Source organism: Panthera pardus, unplaced genomic scaffold, assembly GCF_024362965.1.
Source record: "Panthera pardus isolate Hobbes unplaced genomic scaffold, ASM2436296v1 HiC_scaffold_165, whole genome shotgun sequence".
Taxonomy (NCBI): domain Eukaryota; kingdom Metazoa; phylum Chordata; class Mammalia; order Carnivora; family Felidae; genus Panthera; species Panthera pardus.
This window is the reverse complement of record NW_026526727.1, coordinates 5,941-25,000: the sequence shown is the minus strand read 5'-3', so window position 1 is coordinate 25,000 and position 19,060 is coordinate 5,941. Positions and strand designations below refer to the sequence as shown.

Here is a 19,060-nt window from a genome sequence, read left to right as displayed (position 1 = left end):
GACCCCCGAGGCTCGGCACTTGAGGTCGACCAGCACACCGCGGACCGGCGACTCCGCGCTCGAGGTCGACCAGCACACCGGGGACCGGGGGACCGCGGCCCCGGGGCTCGGCGCTCGAGGTCGACCAGCACGCTGGGGACCCGCGGACTCGAGGTCGACCAGCACGCGGTGGCACACCGCGGACCGGGGGACCGGGAACCTGGGACTCGAGGTCGACCAGCACACCGGGGGCCGGGAACCCGCGGACCCGAGGTCGACCAGCACGCCGGGGACCGGGGGACCGGGGGACCGGGGGACCGGGGGACCGGGGGACCGCGGCCCCGCGGCCCCGCGGCCCCGGGGCTCGGCGCTCGAGGTCGACCAGCACGCCGGGGGCCGAGGGCCCCGAGGCTCGGCGCCCGAGGTCGACCAGCACGCTGGGGACCCGCGGACTCGAGGTCGACCAGCACACCGCGGACCTGGGGACCTGGGACTCGGGGCCGACCAGCACGCCGGTGGCCGAGGACCCCGAGGCTCGAGGCTCGGCGCTCGAGGTCGAGGTCGACCAGCACACCGGGGACCGGGGCCCCGCGGACCGGCGACCCGGGACCCGGGACCCGGGACCCGGGACCCGGGACCCGGGACCCGGGACCCGGCGCTCGAAGTCGACCAGCACGCCGGGGGCCGGGGGCCGAGGGCCCCGAGGCTCGGCGCTCGAGGTCGACCAGCACGCCGGGGACCCGCGGCCTCGAGGTCGACCAGCACACCGCGGACCGGCGACTCCGCGCTCGAGGTCGACCAGCACACCGGGGACCGCGACCCCGCGGCCCCGGGACCCCGGGGCTCGGTGCTCGAGGTCGACCAGCACGCCGGGGACAGAGGACCCCGAGGCTCGGCGCTCGAGGTCGACCAGCACGCTGGGGACCCGCGGACTCGAGGTCGACCAGCACACCGCGGACCTGGGGACCTGGGACTCGGGGCCGACCAGCACGCCGGTGGCCGAGGACCCCGAGGCTCGAGGCTCGGCGCTCGAGGTCGAGGTCGACCAGCACACCGGGGACCGGGGCCCCGCGGACCGGCGACCCGGGACCCGGGACCCGGGACCCGGGACCCGGGACCCGGGACCCGGGACCCGGCGCTCGAAGTCGACCAGCACGCCGGGGGCCGGGGGCCGAGGGCCCCGAGGCTCGGCGCTCGAGGTCGACCAGCACGCCGGGGACCCGCGGCCTCGAGGTCGACCAGCACACCGCGGACCGGCGACTCCGCGCTCGAGGTCGACCAGCACACCGGGGACCGCGACCCCGCGGCCCCGGGACCCCGGGGCTCGGTGCTCGAGGTCGACCAGCACGCCGGGGACAGAGGACCCCGAGGCTCGGCTGCGACCGCCCTGGCCCACGCCTGTCCTTTCTTCCCGTGATTTTTTTTTTTTTTTTTTTCCTCCCACCTCCACTCCTGTCGCCGCTTCCCCTGATCGGATCGGCCCCGCCTTCGTTTGCATTACTATCCTTGACACCCGTTTCTTTCGTTGTAGCACTGGTGGGGGCTGCGTGACGGCGAGACGACGACCATCCACAAACGGTGTCTGGTGGCAGGAAGGAGGGTCTCGGTTAGGCGTCCATTCGATCCACAAAGCCCTCTTGGTGCGCCCTCCGTTCCATGTCCCCCTCCCCCCACCCCAGCCGGGAAACGCTACTGACCCAGGTGGCTGGGGACGAGGCTGTGCGCCGGCGAGGCAGGTGCTGCGTCCCGGCCGCTCTGCTGCGATCCGCCCGTAGTCGTCACACACGGACTCCCTCACTCCACCACCGTGGTGCCCGGACGCCCCCTGCCTGTTGGTCGCTTTTATACTACCCAAAGAGGTCGACGGGGTGGGCGGTGGGGCTTGAGGAAGCTGTCTGGGAGTACATGGATGGAAATAGGAACAGTTGTAGTTAGAAGGAATGGGAAGGGGTGGGGTGTGTGCGCGGGGGCGGGGGGGGGGGGGGTGTGGGTGGGTGTTTTCACGCGCGCAAGGGAGGGGCGGAGGGGCAGAGAATAGGATCTCAAGGTCATTTTGGAAATACCAACCTGTGTTATTCTCCAAGCACCTTCAACAGAAGTATTTGGTGTAAAAGACGACCACAGAACTCAAAACACCACCCCTGCGGCTCAGGGGCCCCCAGACAGACAGGGAGGGTCAGGACCGGTAGGACAGCAGAAGTGCTCCCCCACCCCGACTTAGATTTGAGGCTCTGCCAGACTCAGGCGGTGCTAGTCGCCCACTCTCTTGCCGTCGAGAAGGAATTCCTGTTCTCCTGTGGGGTCATGTAGTTCGGGGAACTTCCCAAGCCGCTCAGCTCACAAGAACACCTACGCCCAGTGTCATGGACTCCCTCCCTCACACTCGCCATCCCCCTCTGAAGCCCAGAAGGGAAAGAACAAGAAAACATCGACTGCCTGCCTGCCCGCCCGCCCGCATTTACTATTCTAGGTGTTGCCTCACCTATTAACACTGGAAACACAACTCGCATGCCAAAATTCCCATCCTTGTAAAAGCGAACAGTTCAGGGGCACCTGGGTGCCTCACTCGGTAAGGTGTCCCAGTCTCGCCTCAGGTCATGATCTCGGGGTTCTTGAATTTCAGCCCCCACATCTGGCTCTGTGCTGACACCTTGGAGCCTGCTTGGTGATCCATTCTCTCCCTCCCTACCCCCTCTCTCTCCCACTCACTCAACTGGAATGAATGCATACGTAATAAGTAAACAAATGTATAGGTGTGTGTACACTTCAGCGGGCTATCTTAGGCTACTACTCACAAAGCTATGGGACCATCACTGTTCATTCCAAACTATTTCCATCACCTCAAAGAGAAAGAAACCCCACGCCCCCCTCTTCCTCACCCCCCCCCCAAGTACCTTAGACACTGACTCTTGGTAGCCCTGCAATGTTTCCAAACATTGGTGCTCCCCAACCTCTCCCCCCCCCCCCCCCCCCCCCCCCCCGGTCAAAGAACTCCCCTAATTCAGGCACTTCCGGGTTGTTCCAACACCTGGAACGGGGGGGGGGGGGGGAGAGGAGGGGAGACTGGTGTGTTGGGAGAGTGCGGGGGGGGGGGGGGGCGGCACGGGACACAGAAGCACTCTGCCCCCCCCCCTTCCCTTTGCCTCTCTTCCATCTGGGGTTTCCTGAGGTGTATCCTTTGACGCCATCACTCATCTATGAGAAATGAGAAAAAGAGGACCGAACGTGGCTAGATCGTTTTCGATAGCCCGATACGCATACCCACACGCACGCCGAAAGAAACGAAAATTACAATCCGCTGGAAGGTCAAACAACGGCAGAGTGGTGCAATGAATGACGCTACACTCACACGATACAAGAGAATGCAGCTGTTACAGATTATGTTGGCAGAGAGGTTTTGGTAGCACGGGAATCCGCTTGTGGTGTTCCGATACTTCATGACAAGCGGTGGGAAACCTTCTACGTAGGGTGAGCTCTCTTGTATCCGAAGACACCAAATCATCATTTCAAAGGCTACGGGTGGTGAAATCGCTCTGGCTTGCAACTTCTTACCCCCTATGTTGTTCTCCATGATTGCATTTCAGCTTCCTCCCTTATCCAAGCCAACGACCCTGCCTGGTTTTTATGTACGTATTTCTGTTTTTAAAGAGATAAGTACGACATTGGATCCTAAACGGAGGCAGAGCTTTGGCTACTGGTCTCAGAAACGATGATTGTCTTTATTTGTATGGATCCGCCTAACTTTTGCCTCTCACGCCTTTCCTCTCGCTGCAGAACATCTTAAGATGAAGGGAGCCCGCTCAGGTGGGACCACCGCTTGTGGAAAAAGTCATCGGGGCAAAATAGTGAAAGCAGCGTCGATAAAGAATAGGTTGCGGGTTAGACACATATTCTCGTTTGATCCCCACCCCCCATCGATCAATCACTTACTCCCCTTTGATACCATGTTTTGTTTATTCCTGTATTTGTGGATGGGTTTTCAAAGATTTTACTGTAAGCGCGCGCTACGCCCAGCGTGGGACTCGAACTCGCAACCCACGAGATACAGTGGCACGATCCACCACCTGAGCCCACAAGGTACCCTGATGCCACGTTTTCTTTCTTTGCCTCCCTGCCGGCCTGCCTCTCTGCCTGCCTCCCGGCCGGCCCGCCTGCCTCCCTCCCTCCCTCCCTCCCTGCCGGCCTGCCTCCCTCCCTGCTTGCCGGCCTGCCTGCCTGCCTGCTTGCCGGCCGGCCTGCCTGCCTGCCTGCCTGCCTGCCTGCCTGCCTGCCTGCCGGCCTCCCTCCCTGCTTGCCGGCCTGCCTGCCGGCCTGCCTGCCTGCCAGCCTGCCTCCCTCCCTGCTTGCCGGCCGGCCGGCCGGCCGGCCTGCCTGCCTGCCTGCCTGCCGGCCTGCCTCCCTCCCTCCCTCCCTGCCTGCCTGCCTGCCTGCCTGCCTGCCTGCCTGCCTGCCTCCCTCCCTCCCTCCCTGCTTGCCGGCCTCCCTGCCGGCCTGCCTGCCTGCCGGCCTGCCTCCCTCCCTGCTTGCCGGCCTGCCTGCCTGCCTGCCTGCCGGCCTGCCTGCCGGCCTGCCTGCCTGCCTGCCTGCCTGCCTGCCTGCCTGCCGGCCTGCCTCCCTCCCTCCCTGCCTGCCTGCCTGCCTGCCTGCCTGCCTGCCTGCCTGCCTCCCTCCCTCCCTGCCTGCCGGCCTGCCTCCCTCCCTCCCTGCTTGCCGGCCGGCCTGCCTGCCTGCCTGCCTGCCTGCCAGTCTGCTTGCCTCCCTGTCTCCCTGCCGTCCTGCCTCACCTCCCTCCCTGCCTCTACGTCCAACTGAAACATGAAGTCTGTGAGGTGGGAGCTGTAGCCATCCGGTTCTTCCTATATCCTGATCACAGACCATAGAACGATCTTTGCCATAGATTCGTGTTTTCAATAAATCATCTGTTCGATGGCTATCGATAAAGGAAATTGTCAACTTTTAACGGCTGTGGACCCTGCTCCTGGGCTCCCAGGGAAGCTAGGCTTTAACATTTACCAAGCTCCAAATGACCCTGCCAAACCCCAAAGCGTGTGCTCTGTTTCTGTCCTGAGCACACGTTGCATGTCCGCTTCATTTAAATAAACAACAACAACAAAAATGGATCAAAGGGGTGACTTGGCTGGCTGGCTCGCTCAGCTAGGTCAGGGGAGCGGGTGACTCTTCATTGCCGGGCTGTGAGTTTGGGCCTTATGTTGGGTGAGAAGAGGACATAAAAACAAAACCAATCCATCAGTCAGTCAGTCAGTCAGTTGCGAATTAAAAAGGAGCCTTCCAAACATACAGATGAGAAAATGGAAGAAAACCTCCCTGGATCCCCAAAGATTAAAGTCATACAGCTTTGCACATACTGAAAACAGAAAGTAAACCCTGTAAAAATTTTCTGCCGTGTCTTTCGTCATTATACCTCGTAACAACAACAACAACAACGACAACAACAACAACTCCTCCTCCTCCTCCTCCTCCTCCTCCTCCTCCTCCTCCTCCTCTTCCTCCTTCATCCATTCTATTTAAGAATTCCCAACACTGACAACTCTTATAAAGACCATCCAAGCACGGGACACAGAACTGCATTAGACCACATTCTTATGGCTACCTGGCAGACATTAGAACTTCCGGCCTTCGTGGTGACACCCCGAGCTCACTGGTGAGCTCTGCTTCCGAGTGCTCCCGTGAAGCACACCACAAGCTCAGTCCGTGTTCACGGGACCACACTTAACAGATCGGGAACAGAACAGAACACACACCATACGGTGTTCACAGCAGCTGACGGAAGGGCAGGGGAAATACAAGTACCTCACACATCCAACTAACGGGGTTCTCTGAGAACAAAACTCTCTTTACGTCTTCCAACGTCTTCCAACGGGTGTGGCTGTCCTTTGGATGCAGAAAACATTCGCATGTCATTTGCTATCGTTGCTCTCGGCACGCTCTTGCACCGAGGTCAAGGGACTGAGAGATGCATCTCACCAGGTTAAAAAAATCTATCCATCGTGTGCCACCGCCACGGAGTCTCTGCACGCACTCTCTCCTTTTCTCACTCACACTAGCCTTTCGTACTTCGGCACCACTGTCGGTCGAACACGAGGATCAGAAAACACAAGGTTTCAGAACTTCTAACAGCCTTCTGGTTACATAGCACACCCTTGCATTCATAGCATTGATACGACTCCGCGAAATAAAGAGTAGCGGATACAAACGAGACACCCACCGTCAAAGTCACAGCCTGTATGGTGTGAAGACGAATTCAAGAGTGAGAAAGCACGTAGACGGAAATATTCCTTCCTATGGCAGAATATTTACAGCACTGCTTTCAATGAAGTGCTTCTCCCGTAAACATTTGAAATGAGATGAACGGCACAGATTCAATGAAGGCTTCATACTGTACTTGTGCATAGGAAGGGAGACAAGTGTCACAAACTAAAAACGAAAGCAAAAAGACCAAACACTGTGACACCATGATCTCCAAAAAGGAGGTTTTCCCGGGGGTGGGGAAATAATGTGGTGGGGTTCCAATTAAAACAAGGAAAAAAGAATGTACTTCTAATGAATGGTTTCCATAGTGAACACGCACAAAGAATTCACTTGACGAGTCCAGGGATACAATATTACAGGAGAAATCCTTTGATATCCATTGTAGCCTGTGTGTGTGTGTGTGTGTGTGTGTGTGTGTGTGTGTGTGAGAGAGAGAGAGAGAGAGAGAGAGAGAGAGAGAGAGAACGAGAACCAATCAGGCAAACAGCAGTTCGCTTTCAAACACCTGATATTTCAACACTTCATGTAACAAAACTTCTAAAATTCATTTAGCTTTGCCTCTCTTTCTGAAGAAAAATGTCAAAAATAGTGGTGAATATACCCCACGCTGAACGTACTGATTCTGAAAACTCTCAGTATGGATGGGTTTTATAATACACTTAACCATGGGTGGGGTGCCTGGGTGGCTCCGTCAGTTAAGTGTGTGACTGCGGCTCAGGTCATGATCTTACGGTTTGTGGGTTCGAGCCCTGCACCGGGCTCTGTGCGGACAGCCTGGAGCCTGCTTCGGATTCTGTCTCCCTCTCTCTCTGCTCCTTCTCCTTCCCGCTCTGTCTCTCTCGGTCTCTCAAAAATAAATAAATGTTTTAAAAAAAAGAAAGAAAGAAAGAAAGAAAGAAAGAAAGAAAGAAAGAAAGAAAGAAAGAAAGAAAGAAAATGAAAGAGAGAGAGAGAGAGAGAGAAGAGAGAAGAGAAGAAAAAAAGAAATACACTTACCATGTGTTTAGAAAAATTTGAATTCCTACCAGTCTATACCTACCCCGCTGTATAAATTCCCCAGCTGGAAGATTTAGAATCCGTGCTTGAGCCAAAGCCTGCAGGAAAACCGCTGCCTGACTCTGCATTTGATGGGGGTCCCCAACCGATGGCCGCACCTGATTTAGAACCACTATCGGAGTTCTTTCCAGAACCAGGGACCTGAGGAGGTTCCTCAACACATGACACATAGAAGTACCCTACGACCCAGCACTTTCATGACTAGGTACTTAGCCAAAGGATACAGGTCTGCTGTTTCCAAGGGGCACACGCACCCCAGTGTGCATAGCAGCACTATCGGCGGTAGGCAAAGTATGGAAAGGGGCCAAATGTCCATCGATGGATGAATGGATACAGAAGAGGTGGTATCCATCTACAACGGAGCAGTGCTCGGCCACCAGAGGGAATGAAGTCTTGCCATTTGCAAGTACCTGGATGGAACTGGAGGGTGTCATGCAAAGTGACATTCGTCCCTCAGAGAAACACATGTATCACAGGACCTCACCCGTGTGAGGACCTTCACTTCCCAAACAGAGGAACTCTGGGAAGGGAACCCGGGAAGGGAAGGGAAGAAGGGAAGAAGGGAAGAAGGGAAGGGAAGGAAAAATAACATACAAACAGGGAGGGGGACAAAAACGTAAGAGGCTCTTCCCTAAGGGGAACAAACAGAGGGCTCCTGGAGGGGGTTGTGCCAGGGCGGGGGCTGAAAGGGCGAGGGGTATGAAGGACTCTCCTCCTCAAACCACTGTTGCCCTATAGGCTAAGTACCTTGGGGGTACATTGAGAAAAATAAATTCAATGATAATATCAGAGAGGGCGAGGGTGAGGGCGAGGGCTACCTGATCATCTGCAAATGTAACAAAGGGAAAGTCCGGGAACCGTTTGGGAATGAAGCTGTCTACCGCTTCTCAGTCCTGGCAAAAGAACTGCTGCAGCTTATAGGCAGTCACGTCCCTCTGTAAGGCACCCGACAAACGCCTTCCTGCTTCTCAAAAGCTCATCTGGGCTTGGATGAGATTCAGGAAGTTTGCAGTCACACCATCGTTCCTTGATCGCGTGACTTTCACCTGGGTTTCCTATTACGTAAAAGGAACACAGCCAAAACCCTTTGAAGGACTAGTGTGAATATCTTTCCTGTCCTGAACCAGAAGAACCTCTCCAAAGCTCCCAAAATATTCTTTCAGATCCTGTTCGGTTGTTTTCCACGGGAGACCCAACACTCTTAAATCTGACGTACCCTGGATGGCTCTCTTCACTTTCACTGCTGAAGAAGCAGGCACCTGTCTCGTCCCTTTTTCTGTGGCTATCTTTGGGATAAGTTGACGACTATCCGCTACCGGATTTCCCCAGCCAGCATCAGGGATGCGCAGAATGTCTTTGACCAGCCGGACACCTCTCATACGCTGAGACGCTGGATTCCGGTAGTGCAGTCCACGTGCTGCCGACAAACTGGGCTGTCACTGTGGACAGCAGCACTGTCCCGTCGTCTTCCGATGGCATTTCGATGGGCTCGTCATTCTCATCTTTGGTCACCCGAGTACATTCAGACACCTGCTCTTATTTCTCCGCTAGGCCGCTGCTAGGAAGCCTGACAGGGAACCCGAAGCGGCGAGGGATCCAGGAGCAGCCCAGCTACCGCTTCGCTCCCACGAAATGGCCGCCTTGTAACTCTTTACGGAAGAGGAAAAAACACCACCGTGACCGCCACCATTTAATAACCTTGCTCTAAGTGTGGAGAAAGCAACCACCCATCCCCAAAAGGAAACTTCGGCAGGCTACACGTATAGGACATATGGAGCCTATACTTGCAAGTGCTTACTTACATGGGAACATGGAAAGGTCACCTGAGTCCCTGATGGCCCAGATGGGGTTCTTTGGAGGTGTCTGAATGAGTTTCCTTGTGTGCTCCCTTAGGGAAAGCTGGCCGTGAGACGACGCAGCCAGAAACTAGGAAGCCCTTTGGTTCCATCAGCGAAGCCCCGGCTTTTGGGGAGGAAGGGACGCTCACGGAGATATCCCGGGCCACATTTGGTTTGTGGGTTGCTGCAGCTTTTGGCTTCTTTGCACCAAATTGGCTGTGTTCTCATTGGAAATGGAAAACACCTGCACGATGGGATCCATCCACGGTAATGCTCTCGTGCGATTGGATTTGTTTTTATAAAAGGGGGAGATTTGACCATTGGGTCTTTCGCGTCCTCTCCACAAATAGGAGTGAAACAGAGGCTGATGTTGGTTTGCATCTTGTTTGTGGATCTATGGCCACAGGTGTTATCCATGTGAGATGTTTTCTCTACCTCTGGATGCTATTGCTCACACCAATTTGTAACCGAGCTCCGTTACTGTGTTTCAAGGCAAGCTCTTGTGAACATTGGGCATTCTAACACTCAGGAGGATCAGAACAAACCCAAATGTGTTTCACATTCACGTGAACGGGGTATGGGTGTGGGGTGTGTGTGTGTGTGTGTGTGTGTGTGTGTGTGAAATTCTCTACATTCAGAGTTTTATGTTACTCCATAAGAAAGTTGCCTCATGGGAAGGGACACAATTGATGGCCCAGAGAGAGGAGAGATAAAAATTGAACACACCTGCCCTCCCCGATACACCCACACCCACACACCCTTTCCCAATAGTCAGAAGAATGAGGAAGAGGAGGAAGAGGAGGAAGGCAGACAGATGCCAGTGACCCTAAACCCGCCCCTCCTCCTCCCCGAGCACAAGCGTCAAGATGGGTGCCCACCCCACGGCCTGCTCCTCCTTCACCTCTTCCACAGGGGGCTGAAAAGCAACCAGAGACAAAGCCACTTTTGCAGGAGGCAAAGACAGGAGACAGAGATGGAAGAAGAAGTAGGAGGTGGACGCGCAGACGCGGAGTTGGAGGCGCAAAAGAAAAAGATGAAAGAAACACAAAAAGGTGAGTCCAAAACTTTAAATCTGCCTGGGGCCTGGCCGGCGGCTCCCTGGCCGCCTCCCCCTCCCCCTGTTTCTGCATCAGTTGGTGTGGCTCCAGTGATCTCCTAGGCCATCCCCAGTGGTGGGGCCTCCCGTGTGAGCCTGATGGTGGGGAAACAGATCGTTTGACTTTTTAGTGGACACGGGTGTGACGTCTTGGGTACTAAGGGCCATGGAAGGGTGATTGCTTACTTAAAATGGACATATTTTCGGAGCCGTCGATATCAAATACAATGCAGATAGTTAGGTTTTATTCTTTGTGGTGGTGGTTGTAAAATGGCTTGAATTTGGTGCTCTCTGCATGACAAGCCTTTGGGGTGGGCAGCTCCGGTCATGGCCTTGCTTCCGTCCCAATACTGACCCTGTAATTGTGGTCCTCAAAATATACATCTCTGTGACCTTTACAAACAACATAACACGTTTTCTCCCTCGTTTTACAACAGGTATCAAAAACAAAATCAAAAAAACTTTACAAACACTTACGCCCTTCCTTGTTCCACTCAGACACGCACTCTAGGGTTCAGGCCCGAGGCAGGGGCCTAATCAGCTTTCATGTGACTTCAATTTATGACTTCACCGGTACCCGTTGCAGTTTGTCAGCAAAAAGTACTTCAAACGATGGTCGATTTTGTCTCTCGCATACAGTGTTCGTGGGTGAATGTTGACAGGAGATAGGTTAAATACACAAAAATGTTTACTCGTAAACCTTTAAATTTTTTCCTTGTACCATTTATTTTTGAGAGAGAGAGAGAGAGAGAGAGAGAGAGAGAGAATGAGAGAATGAGAGAATGAGAATGAATGTCAGCGAGGGAGGGGCAGAGACAGAGGGAGACACAGAATCCGAAGCAGGCTCCAGGCTCTGAGAGGTCAGCACAGAGCCCCACGCGGAGCTCGAACTCACGAGCTGTGAGATTGTGACCTGAGCCGAAGTCGGACGCTTAACCGACTGAGCCGCCCAGGAGTCCCTATTTGTAAACTTTTAAAATGGCTTCCCAAATCTTTCATGACCTGTAACTTCAAAGCTTTGCTAAGTTAAGTGGTAAATTAGGTTCAGTTCTTCAGACATCTGAGTCTTTTCCACAGAAGATAAAATACTAAATTGTGAATTACTAAACCTACGGCGTTTTCTTTTCTTTGTTTGTTTTTTTGTTTTTTGTTTTGCTGTGTGTGTGTGTGTGTGTGTGTGTGTGTGTGTGTGTGTGTGTGTTTGGTCTTTGGCTTTATTCAGAAAAACAGTAAAGATACTTGGGTCTGTTAGTAAACATGTTTCATCGTTTGTTGTTTTTTTTTTTCCTTGAAGATTTGTTTTCCAGCCTATTTCTTTATTTTTAGGAGAGAGAGAGAGAGAGAGAGAGAGAGAGAGAGAGAGAAAGACACACACACACACACACACACACACACACACACACACACACACACACAGAATGAGTCGGTGGGAGGGGCAGAGGATCCGAAGCGGGCTCTGTGCTGACAGCACAGACAGCCCAATGCATGGCTCAAACTCACGAACCGAACCGTGGGATCATGACCTGAGCCGAAGTTGGATGCTTAACTGACAAAGCCACCCAGGCGCCCGTTTCATGACTTGCTAAAAATTGTACAGTAAAAGAAAAAAGAAACAAAACCAAACACCACAACGTGTTTCTGAAAATGATGAGATACATTCGTACATTTGACAGTGTAAAGAAATCTGGTGTGTGGGGGGCCTGGGTGGCTCAGTCGGTTAAGCGTCTGATTTCACCTACGGTCATGGTTCATGGATTTGAGCCCTGAGCTGGGTTCTGCACTGACAGTGCAGAGCTCCCCCTCTCCCCCTCTCCCCCTCTCCCCCTCTCCCCCTCTCCCCCTCTCCCCCTCTCCCCCTCTCCCTTTCCTCCCAGCTCTCAAAATAAAGGAATTAACTTAAGAGGAAAAAAAGAACTCCATAAAAAAAAATAAATAAAAAGAAGGCAGGCAGGCGGAAAAGAAGAGAGAAAAAACACAAAATACTATATGGTCAATCGCTATTCTTGCTGTGCTTATGTCAATACTGAAGCCATGTCTGTTAACACTGGACTTATTTTACAAACAAATAAGTTTTCATTGGGCTATCTTTGACAGGAATGGAGGGGTCTCGATAGAAAAAGATTGTATTTCAATAGCTCTTTTGTGGATGTTAACTTCTAGTTCTGGTTAATTAATTTTCTTTGACTGTTTGTTGTTTGCCTTTAAAACTGGGCTGGATCCTGAATCCTGGTTTCCTCGAATATCTGACTATGACTCTTCAAACTCAGGCTTCCAATCCTCTCCCATCCTCTTATCTTACCATCCTGAAGAACTCAAATGGCCCTTTTCCCTGAAGCCCTGCAAAGGAAAGCTGGACAACTGGAGATAAACTTCAGAGAAATTGCCACAGTTGTAGACAATCTGTGTGCCTGTTGCTCTATGGGCCATTCAGAACGAGACATTTGCTGCTGTTGTGTTTTTGTTGTTTTTAAAGTAGGCTTCACCACGCCCAGTGTGGAGCCCAACTGGGGCCTTGAGCTCACGACCCTGGGATTGAGACCTGAGTGGAGATCCAGACTTGAATACTGAACCTGAACCCACTGAGCCACTCAGAATCCCCCAAAATGAGACATTTGAACTACATGCCAGAAAAATCGGTCAGATTGCCCCCTGCCTGCTCCCACTCCAGCTGAGGATGCTTCGAGCCTGGCATCTAGACACCTTCTCACTGACCGCACTTGGGACTTAGACACTGGGTTTATAAGTTGTTCCACCCATTAACCCGTGGTGTTCTTTTCTTTCTGTAGAAGTACCTCTTATTAGTTATCTGATTGCTTGCTGAACGAGGAGGCAGAGTCAAAGCTAGTTCACAAACACTTGCTGCAACTGTATTAGCTCCTCTTTAGAAATAAGAACCCATATTTTATTTGTATTTTTATAAGTTTCTTAATATTTATTTTTGAGAGGGGGTGGGGGGAGAGAGACCCATAATCTGTAGCTGGCTCCAGGCTCTGAGCTGTCTGCACAGAGTCGGATGCGGGGCTCGAAATCACGAACGGCGAGATCCTGACCGGAGCCAGAGTCCAATGCTTAACCCACGGAGCCACCCAGGTGCCCCAGCAACAAAAGCCCACATAAACAGGGGCACCTGGATGGCTCAGTCGGTAGAGCGTGTAGCTCTCGATCTTGGGGTTGTAAGTTCGAGCCCAACGTTGGGTGTAAAGGTTACTTAATAAGATTTAAAAAAAAAAACATACAAATAAAATCAGACAGCAATTCACTTGGGTACAGTAAGAGGCCCTTGACCACCACAACCTTCCCCCCCGTGCCCTCCCCCCACAAGGTGGTTATAACATTGGGTTTGACTATACTGTTACTATTCCTTAGAATACACTTGGGGAGAAATCTCAGGATATGATGCAGTACCAAACTATGCAGAAAAATACCCAAGATCTCAGATAGGAATTATCTCTGATTCCCCCCCCCCTCCCCACCCCCAATTAGCACAAGGGAGCAAAAGTTGTGACCTGCACCCTGTCAAATCCTTCCCTTCCAAAGCCCCTGCCACACCCTAATTCGGCTTGAAATAGTTTCAGAAGGTGGACCTCCATCCCTGTTCCATAGAAGTGGAATGAGGGATTGACAATGGAAACTTATAAAGGGGAAGAAAACTTAACACCTCTGACTCCATGTTGCTTCGATTCCCTTCACAACTTCTGTGTAGCCCTGCACCTAGGCCTGTGACAGGTGAGATTTACAGAAACTGTTCTCACCGGGGGAGATAAACGGATAGCCCTAGCCCGAGCCATCACCCATCATCGTCCCCGTTCCTTACCATTGGGAAATGATCCAAACTCCAGAGGCTGGGGGTGAGTGTGGGGGGCGGGGAGTGGGGAGTGGGCAATTGAAACTGTGCCACGGAGGGTTAAGGAGTCTGACGCTCGCTCTCTCTCGCAGAGAACCTAAATCTTGTTCTTCAGGGAACTATTTGCCCCTAATCAGCTATTGTGTCTTTTCAGGTCCCACAAACAAACTCTAGCTGTCTCTGAAGAAGCCTGGACTCAAGGTCCACCGATATGCTTGCAGCCTATAAGCCAGCACAGCCCTGAGAGAAAGAGCCTAAGTCCCCATCCAGGTTATACCAGCTCTCGGGGCATACCCACAGCCCCTTCTCCGTGTCCTAAGGTAACCTCCTGACATCAGGGACTAAATTTTGCCTCCTTCTCATGTTAAGTCTCCGCCCCTAAGCAAACCTGGGAATATGCATGACAGGTATGTTTCCTCAATGTGGGTGCTCCATCTTTCCTCATCAATAATCACAGATGTGCCTTCCCTTTTATCAACAGGTATGTAAAGGATTCTTGGGATTTCATTCTTTTGTCAATTCAAGTGTATTCCAATGTTGCACTGGCTCCTTCAAATTGTCCTTGTTGAAAGTGTGTTGCTGTCCCTGTCTCTCTGTTAAAAATGCTTTGCCAAATACAAAGGCAGGCCATCTGAGCCAAGCACATGAACTATGTCTGCTGGTCAATGGAACTTACAGAGAACATACGTCACTTTTGAGTTTCCCACCATTTATGTTACAATAAGTTCACCCCAACGAGGAACCCTAGGTGGTTCAAAGACATATATGTGTGTTTACACACACACACACACACACTCAGTCTCATACCTAGCAAGGAGGGACACACCCAGGGCAGACAAGACAGTCACCTGGCACTGAGGGACATAAAAACATCAGGTTGATCGTCCGTGATTTCTGAGGAAAGATTATCGATCAAGACGGGGAAATGATAAAGGAAATTCTAAACTTTTTATGTTGGTGCTCTCCCAGGGAAGCTATACATTTAATATTTACCGAGGTCAAAGGGACTCCAGAAAACCTCAAAGCATGAGCTCTTTTTCTGTCCTGAGCACAGATTTAATGTCTGGTTTGTTAAAAAAAAAAAAAAAATTTTTTTTTTTTCTTAAACATAACTAACTAAAAAAGGGGGCTTCCAAAGGCGGCTTATAAAGATAAGGGAAACAAAAGAAAACAATACAAAAACCTTCCTGGTCGCCATAAGATTGAAGTCATACAGCCTTGCACATACTAAAAACAGAAGATAAAGTCTGTAACTTTCTGGAATGTGTTCTTTCTCCTCATGATGATTCCTAACATCTGCGGCCAACCCCCCCCCCCCCCCCCGCCCCCGTGCCCTGTTTTTCCTTTTTTTTTTTTTTGGTAAGCTGTATGTATGCCCAATGTGAGGCCTTCCCCAGATGACTGACTGCTTTGTGAAGATTGCGTATCCCCGTCAGCCCTCCTAACTTGGGCTCCAATGAAACTCTTTTCCTTCCTCTTTAAAATTGTTTTTAAAAAGGCTCGTTCATTTTGCATCGACATAGGGTAAATGCTATAAAAGGTACGCAAGACATAGTGAGGGGACAAACTGGGAAAGGTGGACAGCGTTTAAAAGATGCTTTTAAATGCTACACTTCTTCCTGCCTTTCCTTCACAGGTAGGACAGCACCTACACCTACTGTCGTTGGCAATGGTCATCGGCCTGGAGAGGAAGAAACCATTCCATAGTTTTCCACACGGCGGATGAGAAGGCCCTCTCGGACCAAATCCAGGAACTCCCTTACTGTGAGCCAAGGACCGGTGTTTTGTCGTTTTCCTTTCAGTTGTGGTTAGAAGTAGACATCACCTACAATTGAGATTTTTCACCATATATAAGCGTAGAGTTCAGTGGTATTAGGTGCAACATTCACATCCTCCTCGTTGCGTTCTCTCTTTCCATTCCATTTGTTGTAGTGTTTTAAGATTTATGTTTTTGATGTTTATTTATTGGTTTATGGGGGAGGTATGGGGGGGTAGGGAGGGAACCCCAAGCAGGCTCTGCACTGTCCGTGTGAGAACCCAATGCAGGGCTTGGTCTCACGAACCCTGAGATATGACGTGAGTCAAAATCTAGCAAGCGTGGGATGCTTCACCCACTGAGCCACCCAAGCACCCCACCGATTCCATTTGTTTTAAAGACATAAACGTTGCAAACTTTTTTTTTTTTTTTCAACTTTTATTTATTTTTGAGATAGAGAAAGAGCATGAATGGGGGAGGGTCAGAGAGAGGGAGACACAGATTCTGAAGCAGGCTCCAGGCTCTGAGCTGTCAGCACAGAGCTCGACATGGGGCTTGAACTCACGGACCGTGAGATCATGACCTGAGCCCAAGTCGGACACTTATCCGACCGAGCCACCCAGGCGCCCCACAACCTTTTTTTTTTTTTTTTTTTTAAGTTTGTTCATCCATTCCTTCATTCCTTCATTCATTTTTCACATTCTCTTCACTCGATGTGGGACTTGAAGTCACAACCCTGACAGAGATCAAGAGTCCAAGAGTCGCATGCTCTTCTGAGTGAGCCAGCCAGGAGCCCCTTCCATTCCATGTTTTGAAACAACCCCATCCTGACTCAGACTCCCAATTTGACTGATGAGAGCCCCGCCCACGCCCTCTAGGCCATCTGTGGGGCTGTTTCATGTGTGTCCATCTTTCTTCCTCCTTTTAGTGGCACGTCAAAGGTTGCATGTGAAACAGCCAGTGCCTGTGGAATGAAACTGTACTCAGTTTCCCTTTGGAAGCAGGTGGGAGAGGGAGGAGAGGTCAATGGCTAATCAATAGAGTGTTAGTGTTGCTTTACAGGAGTGTGCCCGCTGGGACCATCGCCCGGGGTCACAATTGTCCCCTGTCAGGCCTCCCCCACCCTCTATCCCTTATTGCCCCATGCCTGTGTTTGGCCTCTGAACCCTAAGACACCACCATCACGTGTTTCATGCCACCCTCTGACTCTGACTCGGCAGGCCACGCCACGCCACACCATGCCGCTCGCTCGCTCGCTCGCTCGCTCGCTCAACTCCCTACCCTTCCACGTACCTGCACCCCCACCCCTGGAAGGCATTATAGTAAGATTTCATCCTCCACATCCATGATTCTCAAATGGTTTATTGAGGTTTCCTGGGTTAGGAAAAGGAGGGGACTCTCTTTGCTCCAGAGAAGGCAAGTTCTTCAGACATCATCTTCTCCCCTCCCCCCTTTCTCTCCCCCACCCCTTCTTTCTTTCCCTCCCCCCCTTCCCTCCCCCCCCCCTTTCCTCCCTTTCCTCCCTTTCCTCCCTTTCCTCCCAGTAGTTCAGAAACTGCAGCCTAAGGGTTGGGGGAGTTGAAGAAAGCCATTCAATGCAGAGAAGCCCCAGGCTCAGACTTTAACAGAAAGCTTTCTGCATTTGAACAAAGGGGTTGAATGAGGCCCATTGGAATGAATCGCCCTGAACCTCCCTTCCACTGCCACTCCCATCCCCGCCCCCCACCCCTCCCCCACCCTCACCCCCACTCCCACCCCCACGAGTCCTCCAGTGGTTTGGGGAACTGAAGGCTGCGGGTGGGCAGGGGGTGGGGGCGCATGCATCCTAAGCGGCAAAGTAGGCCCCTGGTCCACAGGAAAAATACAAACTCTATGTACCGAAATCTGTTGCGTCTGTATACGCCGATAATGACACCGCAGAAAGACAAATTAGAAAAGAAAAGAAAAAACAAACCCCAAACAACCCAATCCCGCTTACAATTGTACCAAACATGATAATAAAGAACACGAAAAGAAATAAAGGAACAAAGACACATCCGGCCACGAGCGAGCGGGTCTCCCTGTACGTCAGCTACTTTAGAGAGTCCCTCTCCTAGAGGCCCCTTCAGCTCAACAGCGGGCTGCACAGGTGTCCCTGTCTCTAGCCCGATTCATCTTGGTGCGAGCACCCTAAGTGGCCAAGGAGGCCCCCGGTCCACGGGAAAAATCATGCCTGGGTACAGCGGAGTTGTGTATCCCGGGCAAAGCGGTCAAGGGGTTGGCGAGATGTGTGTGGAGGAGAGGAGGTATCTGTTCCGGGGCCGCCCTCCCGGGTACCGCTCTGGCTGAGAAGAGGGCAGTGGGGCGCGGCCTGGACCCGGACGACAGTTGCTGCCTGCTGCTGGGCTGAGGGCTGAGGGTAGTGGGGCAATGCCCACGCTGGCTCCTGCGACGCAGTTCGTCCTGGGCACCTTCTGTGGTTTCTGTCGAGGTGCCGGTTGCCGTGATGACCGAGGCTAAACTCCCCTCTCCGCCTGGTTGTTCAGACGCCCGATCCTCCCGTGTTCTCGGTACGTGGACTGACCCGCACCCTCCCATCCCACCAGACCCCTTGTGCCAATATTTCCTGTTTCAGAGTTCTTTCGCCTTGTCCGGAAAGTAAACAAACCACACTCACAGATATCGACCCCTCGAAAGAACAAAGAGACGTCCAGGCACGAGCGAGCGGGTCGCCCTGTGCCTCGGTGTACTTTAGAGACTCGGTCTCTTACAGACACCTGAAGCTCAACGATGGGCTGCGGCGTCCCTCCCTCTCTCTGGCCCAGTTCCATCCCGGGACGAGTCCCACAGTCTCTTTGCGCGACGACACCACCGCTCGCTCACGTGAGCCGGAGGCAACGTGCTAATGGACCGGAGGGTGGCACTGTAGATTCAAAGTGACCTACGCACCAAAGCGTCCGTCAACGTGGTGTCCGGAAACCTTGGACGTTGCCGTGCCCTGGATGAAATCGTCGCTCTGGAGACTCGGGCACGTGTCGCCCGTCTTCTCTACGTTCTTCCTACCTTTAGTCTCCCTGTGTGTGTTTGCCCGACATCTTGCCTGATGGTTCACGGAGGAATGAGACACCCATCCGGCAAGAGCTGATGCTCTGCTCACCACGGCACGTGACTGACGGAAAAGAATACGCACGGGCCCGCACTCATCTTACCCTTCGTTCTCCACCGTGCCAGAAAAACGTGTG

At 52.6% G+C, this 19,060-nt stretch overlaps 1 pseudogene; it reads right to left on the bottom strand.

The window, feature by feature from the left end:
* Positions 1–7,964: 7,964 nt before the first annotated feature.
* On the bottom strand, positions 7,965–9,405 carry LOC128777597 (TAR DNA-binding protein 43-like; annotated as a pseudogene).
* Between the last annotated feature and the right edge of the window lie 9,655 nt (positions 9,406–19,060).